The 8,308-nt window shown below is 48.1% G+C and overlaps 1 protein-coding gene across 2 annotated transcripts in view; it reads left to right on the top strand.

The window, feature by feature from the left end:
• The first annotated feature begins 329 nt into the window (after positions 1 to 329).
• LOC144167552 (uncharacterized) overlaps positions 330 to 8,308 on the top strand; it is a 40,616-nt gene continuing 32,637 nt past the window's right edge. Inside the window, exon 1 of one of the 2 annotated variants that reach the window (XM_077696784.1) lies at positions 330 to 499. The gene's annotated coding sequence lies outside the window, so the exon portion shown is untranslated. Of the gene's footprint in view, positions 500 to 1,735; positions 2,532 to 8,308 lie in introns of those variants that run through there. The other variant, XM_077696785.1, reaches the window with a different exon arrangement.

The following is an 8,308-nucleotide window of genomic DNA, read 5'->3' as shown; positions in this document are numbered from 1 at the left end:
GTTGTTTTGTCCCTGTACATTATACGCATCACAACAGAAAGAAAACTGTCTCATGTTTTCAAGCCCTAACCTTGTTTAGATTTATAAGACTAGAACAAAGCGCTCACGAAGTTGCAGACTTTAAAAAATGCGAGCCTTCCGGACCCGTTTCAGCCGCGCTGATAAAAGGGGAAAGAACGTTGTTTTCAAACGATAGTTAACTGCACTTTTAACTTAACAAGCTTGTTGATAGTCATCCCAGAAAAGGTTCACTACAGAAAGAGGTGATGCAACCTAGCTTAGTGTATTAAGATCAGAATGAAAGCCAGAACCGTTTTCCGGGACAATGTTCGTCCCCATTGAGACAAATAAGCTCAGTCCGACTTCAAGATAACGACAACCGACAGGTTACTTTCTTTTTCAACGTGCCGCATCATTTCTTTCAGGAATAAATTGTTACGAGGCGTTGGAAATGGCGCCAATGAACTAGCGTCCACTCCACCGCACCTGCCTAAACTAGGTGAGTAATAGCAACAACTGCTTATTAGATTTCTCCCACGGGCGTTGTGTACGGGCAGCTATTATCCCGCACCATCCAGATCGGAGCGGCTCGTGCCAGCTCGTCTCGTATAATGCAAGTCGGTACACTATCCAGCCGCCCGACAAACTCCGAGCGCCGGTGCTAAGTAGGAAGCGTCGTGTCGGTCGGTGCGCGCTATACATCGCGGCGTACAAGGGAGCCGCGCATATCCACCGCAAACGGAGGCTTGTCATCAGTAAAGCGAGACGACGCGCCTTACGTTCACATTAACCGTACGCGAACCCATTTGCAAATGCGACGCTCGCATGCAGCCGCCGTCAGAGTCGCAGCTATGCCGTGAACACCCGTGGAGGTGGTGGTGCATCTCCGCTCTGACTCGTCCCGCACAGGTAATGGACATTAGCTCCAATTGCATCTCATCGCGAGTGCGGGGGTCCACATGTATAGATACGCGCTGGGGGGAGAAAACCGCATAATTCAGCTTCCGAGCCCCACCGCGAGCGCATGTCAACACTTCTCCTTCCGCTCGTGTCGCCCATTCGCCTTCATTCCATTGCATGTTGGCTCGGACTTTCCTTCTCCTCCGCGTTGCTTGGAGCCAACGCCGGTTAGACAAAAAAAAAAAAAAAGAAGAAAGGGCGCCTTTCTTTCTGCCCCCTTTCGTTTTGCTGGTTAAACTTGGAGCGTGCACCGTGGTAGACCCCAAATAACCGAGCTGAAAGGCTTGACTAGTTTAACGTATTCCCTGGGCGCGCAGTAAATCCCACAGACTTGTTGAAACAAGCATCCGGGTGCAGCGGCGGAAGGAGAGTGGAAAAGAGGGGAGGAAGAGGGCTTCATCACTGTTTGACCTTTTTCGGGTGTTGAGTAATGAAGGTGCGGCAGAAAAGGAGCGGCACAGCGCGTATCACAAAGGTCCCGGAGTTCGTCGAAAAGTAAACCTTTTTTTTTTCTTCTGCGGAATAACGATTGCATCAGCGGTAAGTAGTTGACTGACAAGAGAGAGGCACTAGATGTGACAGGCGGCCTTATCGGAGGATGCCGGCACGCGGTCGAGAAAGGTCGCGACCGCCAAGGTCGACGTCTGTGACCGACTTGGACAAAATACCAGTTTGGTGACTTCCAGGATGATAACAACCTAACATACCCCCTGCTATAAATACCAGCCTCTCTTTGGCTCCGCTGTCTCTCCGACAGACTGGTGCCGGAACGCGGGACGCAGCGCATGACTGCTTGCTGCGTGGAGCGACGCGGGCGGCACCGGCAACGATCCACAGCGAAAGAAAATCAGGCTGTAGGTACAGGGCTAACGGTGTGGAATACGGAGAACCCGGCGTGTTTTCCGAGCGCCTTCTGTGAGCGACGCTGAAGGGACGATCAGCCTCGTGTGCGTGTGTGCGTGCGTGTGAGCCTGCTACGGGAACACCTCCGAAGCATCAGCCGCGACGCCGGAGGGCATCGTTGTGCCGCAGAGTGTTTGTTTGCTCGAGTATCTCCCATCGCGTCTCGATCGAGTGACGCTGCGGCCGGGAAACCCGAAACAGGATCATCAGAAAACGCAGTGGGAAGCACGGGGGCACTCGGTGACATCACCTGCGCGGGTCGTGACCGAAAATTGAGCCGCTGCGTCGAAGTGATCAACTGTTACGACTCTTGCCCAGAGCTAGGAGTAAGCACCTTTACGAAATCGAGGAAAGAAACGAAGGAAAAGGGGGAGCCAACTCGCCTAGACGTGCGCTCCTTCGGTGACCGTTCAGCTTGGTGCTAAAACAGTATACATTCTTCAACGAAGTTACAGCGAGGACATGCGCACAAGGTCGCCGGAGTGAATTTAGGATGGGTGCGGGGATTTACGCACCAAGGAAACGCTTCTCGTGAAGCTTGAAGAAAATAAGCACTGAGGAGAAACCCTAACAGGAGAATCTGGTTGGCTGCTGCGTATGATGTGAGGCTTCGTCATCGAAGGCAAAGCCACAAAAGCCCATCGTCGAGTTCATCGAGCGGGTATGAGGTAGGTTATTACTGACGCATTGAATTATATTCCCTAACGTACACACTTAAAAACGGCCGCCATATTTGCAATGAACACCCGTGCGAGGCGTAACACAAACAGCGACGACACAAGCACAGCAAGAAACAGACCGAAAGCTGATACAGACAAAAAGTAGAAAATTCAAAAAACTGGCCGCGTATCTGCTCCTTTCGTTGCAAATGACGTCAAAAGACGATAGTCTTTATCGGCTTTTGCGATGTAAATGCCTCCCTTCGCTTTACCGCTCACCTCTCATGTTGCTCCTCTTGCGTCGCGCTGCTCCCAAGGTAAAGACGCCAAATGTTTGCTTAAACCATTTTAAATTTTGCGCGTTCCACTGCTCCAAACCGGGTGTCTCGATGCGAACGCTGCCGTACGGCGAAGACGCGCGTTAATCGAGGCACCCTACTTCAACGTTTATAGAACCGCGTTTCCCTACTCCACGTGCGTTGCAAGCAGAACGTGGAAACTATCTAGTGGAACCTTGTGCAACTGTTGCCGGTTGATTTCTTAAAATGGCGCCAGAAGCTATAGTGGCGCGGGCGGCAGCACGCGACGGCGGAGTGAATTCTTTTTCTGCAGTTGATGAAGTATTTAATTTCGCAAAAGTCAAGCATGTTTGAATTTTTATAAAGGAACACTGCAAATATCACTCCTGTATTGATTTGTTGTCTCATAATTGCGTAATGTCTTGTTCTTCTTCAACAATGTTGACAAGTATGAACATTACACCGGACCAAGACGGGTAGATTTAGCTGTGACTATATAAGACTATTGCGCAGGCATTCTTTTGCTTTGGCCGGGTGGCTGAATCGAGTCACAGACAGACAGACGGACAGACATACAGACATACAGACAGACCAAAATTTCTGGGTTTAAGTAGCCCAAGAAAGACTATCGTCTTTAAAAGATTGCAGTCATTTCCACGTGGGAGTTGTCGCATAAACATCTAAGCAGCCGTTCTAAACAGCAAGCGCATTTAAAGGCTGCTTCAACATTGTACTCATATGCATTGCGGGGTACATTTTTATGGTAACACTATAAGTGGTGTGATATGAGAAAATGAAGATCTTTCATACATATTTCCATTACACCCCTTGTTCACTGCACATCTTGCCTATTTAAAATCGGCTGCACTAGCAAAACAAATTCATTGCTCAGAATACATTTTAAAGGAAATACGAGCACTCTGATATCAGGGTATGGAGGCCCAATGACCTATTATTAAGCACCTCCCAGGCACTGTATTTCTCATATGGAGCGCTTAAACGCCTAGCCCCTACGAAGTTAGCTTTACTACAAAACATAGAAGCATTAGTGAGAAGAAATGTAATGTTTACAGTTGAAATTTAGGAAGGCGCATTTTAAAATATCAAGGCCCCAGAATCTTTTATTAAAACAGCGAAAATGTGACAGATCAAGCGTAACAGGTGACACACGGAGATGCGGGTTTACTCGTCCAGTCAGCATACGATATAAAACTAAATCTGTTTATCAAAACTTACGTCCGTCGGCCAGTGTCCAGTATTCCCGTGTACGGCTCGAGGAAGTCAGACTCTTGTTTTCGTCTTCTTTAGGAAACTATCGCTACAGTCGCAAAAAAATTACAGTGATGTTTCACTTGGTGAACGCGGGCGACGCGGAGGCCCCTGCACACGCCTATAGCCCGTGCCTCTTGCCGGTCTTGGCCAAAACGCATCCGTCACTTGCTGCCCTTCGTCCACGAGCGGCGGAGCACGTGATCGGCAGTTAGATGTCACGTGACCACGGGATGTAGTCGGACAGATATGGGACCTGAGAAGTAGGTTCTACGCCGTCTGGTGTCTGGGTGCACTAACCTCTACCAAGGTCTAAAAAAAGTTCTTTAAAAGAATCGGTGGTGTTCAGTACTCCAAGTGGGCTTCTCTCGGAGGGGAAGAGATGGTGCATTGCTGCGCATTTCTGAGGCAAGTTCACTCTGACCTTGACCTTGAGTGGCGCGTGTAACCCTCTCGCGCGCTCCTCAGTACATTTCCCGGCGCGCGCTGGTCCACTGCACCTTCACATACCGCCTTCCTCCTCCTCCATCCTAGCAGCCTTTGACTTAAAGGGGCCCTGCAACACTTTTTCAAACTCTTTTTGAAATCTTAATTGCTTGCAGAAACTAGCCGACGAACAGACCTAGTACTTTGATTCAGGGTGACGAACCGGAACCGAACCGAACCGAAAACCGGAACCGAACCGATATTATAGACGATAGCCTTTCTTGGGCTACTTAAACGCAGAAATTTTGGTCTGTCTGTCTGTCTGTCTGTCTGTCTGTCTGTCTGTCTGTCTGTCTGTCTGTCTGTCTGTCTGTCTGTCTGTGATTCGATTCAGGCACCCCGCAAAAAAGTGAAACAGAAGCTCCGCAATAGGGACCGGGCGGCCGTTGTATGGCACCACCGTCGTTTCAGCGAACAGCGCCGCCCGTGGCGAACCACTCGTCAGTGGAATGCCGGTGGCGGTCAGCGCAGCGTTGTTGTGCATGGCTTTCTGTCGTTTTTCTGCGGTGCGGCTGGCAAAGCGAACGAAACCCCACGTGCATTTTTCAGATCGGCAAATCTCGAGCGCGGATGTGACGTTTACGAGGCATGCCATGTGTGTGATTTACGCCCATACTCAGTATTTACAAATAGCAGACGACGCTCAATGCGCCAAGTTGGAAGTCAAGCTGGAAGTGAAAGTTCGTTGCTTCATGCAATTTTTTCATGCCTGCATGCAGTTTCACGAATCCAGGAGTATATTGCCGCTAAATGCTCCCACAAAGCCGGTGTGTGCAACCGATCTAGGAATGCTGCGGCGCTGGCCTTTGGCAGTTGATGACGAAACGGCGCCGACGTCGTGCACAAGCGAAAGACAAAGTTGGAGGGTGTCTTTGAAGATTTACCTCAAAACAGAAATTGTGACGGACGACGCTTCCGTATCTTCATTACCTACGGCTGAAACGTGTTTAATTTCACAGAAATGCTCTTACTACAGTAATCGGGAATCGTTGATAGAATAAATACCGCATGATAGTAGAATGTTATTACTTGTTGTGGAGAAGCGTTCCTTTTCAAGAATTGCAATGGTTGCTGGCTAGTTGGTAAATGGTTTTTCAAAAACCAATTCCTGCATGGCTGAAGGACGCAAGACAGGAGGGTGCCCGAAACCTGTACTCAGCTTCACAACTGAATGCTGCGGTCGGTTTACAAGCTGCCACCTGCACTTGAAAGATCATGCACACCTCCGTCTAACGACGATGATGGTTTATCGCAAAGCTCTATCGTATGGGTTTCCTTGGTTGCCTTCTGGATTTAAACTTTGACTAGTTAAGCGTCGAATTTGACCAGCAGGCAGTTTGGTCTTTTGATCACAGCGTTTGACTTTGACCATTTCCCATTCGATTTCGCACGAAGAAAGCTTTGTGTTCAACCATCATAATCATTAGACTGAGGGCTAGATGATTTTGCTGTTTAATTTTGAACTTCCAACCCCCTCTCCAAATCTAAACTTTTTCCAGCGTGTCGGAAATGTGTCTATGGTGGAGGACTCGGGCTCATGCACCCATATTTGAGGCAACTAATCGCGCGTTTTTGGTGTCTTCACCAGGCATTACACGATTTTTTTAGGTACTCTGTAAAGAATACTTAAGCAATAAAAAACACCGGCTGATGTTACCACTGCCACATTTTTTAACTATCGGTGCCAGCCTTTATTCTACGCAGGTGGTAAAACGGGAAGGAGAGGAGGGGTGGTTTGTAGCTTGGGCTGTTGAGTTAATGAATAACTTTGGCTCTTGATAAAATGACCACCACAAACGTGGGAGTTCCACTTCGGCTTTCAGGCTCCCATGCTGTCACAGTGTCGTTCACCAAAACCGAAGGTACAAAGCGCCACGGTTACAGAAAGTGTAAACTACCGCAACATTTCTATGGCTACACGATAATCCATCTCGTATGCAGGTGCCTTTCTATTTAAAGCACACGTATCGAGGTATCCCAGAGCTAAGGCTGGCGTGGAAACCGTAGTCATTGCAACCAGTGAAGATAATTTAAAGTGGTAGAAATGAATTCTAATATTGCAATAGTTTTATTCCTACTCAGATCGCGTGGAGCCAGGCGCAGAGCGCTGCAAAAAGCGCTCGTGTCAATGTAGTCCTTCCCCAACCTTACAAGCATCCAATAAGTTTGCGTAGCCGTGAGTGCATTTAAGAAGAAAATAATACTAATAATAGTAGTTTTATTCGTACTCGGAACGGGTGGAGCCAAGCGCAGATCGCTGCAAAAAGCGCTCATGCCATTCAGCCGATACCCAACTTTAGACGCGTCCGACAAGTTTACGTAGTCATTACTGCATCTAAGGACCCAACACATCTGTTTAGACTTTGTTTCATCTCACATGTCTGATTACAACGCCACCAAAACATACAAAGCACCGAAGCAAACACGACAAAAACAACGGGAGGCTGTGTAGTCCAATGCACCGGCTCATTCGACTGACGAGGGGAGCGCCGAGTGGTGGCGCCACCCGTCCCGCTGCCCGGTCCCTATAGTCTTATATACCCACAGCCAAATCTAAACGCCTAATTCCGGTATCAATGCTCACACTTGTAAACGTTGTTGAACAATAACAGGGCATTACGCAAATATAAGGCAGAAAATCAATACATGAGTCATATTTGCAGCGTTCCTTTATCAAAAAATTCACGGATACTTAGTTTTTGCGATAGCACATGAAATACTACATCGACTGCAGAAAACCGTTGCCTGCGGTTGCCCGCGCTACTGGTGCTCCTAACAGCATTCAAGAAATCAAACGGCAACGACAACGAAAGGTTCCAAGATAGGTTCCCCGTTCCGCTTGGAACACTCGTGGTGTAGGGCAACGTAGCTCTATAAGCCTTGTAGAGGGTGCCTCGATTCACGCGCGTATCCGCCGTACGGCAGCATTGGCACCGAGGCACCCGACTTGGAGCAGGGGAACGCGGTAAATTTAAATTGACTTGAGCAAACCTCTAGCGTGTTATCGGTGGAGGAACGAGACGGGAAAGGAACAGCATGAGAGGTGAGCGGGAAAGAAAAGGGAGACATTTATTTTTCAGGGGCGCCAGTCGACTATCGTCTTTCGTCGAAATTTGCAACGAAAGGACCAGATACGCGGCAATTTTTTAATTCAAACCTGGTGTGAATATATGTAATGATTGCATCCGCGTCCCAGTTGTGAACAAGCACAAATGGGCCCCATACATTTCCACTTGTTACCCTATTTTCCCCTCTTCCAGGTAGCCTCATTCGAATGTGTGATATAAGCTTAAACTGTACCTAAGACTTCAGATAAATAGAAGTCATATGATTGATAGTAACCTAATTCAAGCTCTTGCTTCCAATACAAAGGCCGTAATATGCTCATGGCGACTTCATTAATGGCGACTTCACTCACGGCGACTTCACTTCGACCGCAGACGACTTATTGAACAACCGAGACGGTCGAATAATGCAAAACTCGGACCTCGGTTAGGTTCGCTTAAAATTCTGCGTATTTAAAACATTACTGCAACGATTTTATATTCTTTGAACTCAACGATTCCTAAGTTAACATTCGCCTGGGAGCACACACTACCTCATATGTAAATCAGCATTATCAATTCCGCTCACCCTGGAATAAAGCGGAAACGAGCCCTTGTCAAGTAGCTTTGAACGACTACAATAACCGCAATAAGTACAGTCGATTTTTGCTCAGCCGACAATCCAGTT

This window comes from Haemaphysalis longicornis, unplaced genomic scaffold (genome assembly GCF_048455015.1).
Source record: "Haemaphysalis longicornis isolate Haplotype H1 unplaced genomic scaffold, Haemaphysalis longicornis Haplotype H1 scaffold_2, whole genome shotgun sequence".
NCBI lineage: Eukaryota > Metazoa > Arthropoda > Arachnida > Ixodida > Ixodidae > Haemaphysalis > Haemaphysalis longicornis.
The sequence above is the reverse complement of the archived record's forward strand: the minus strand, read 5'-3'. Positions and strand labels throughout refer to the sequence as shown.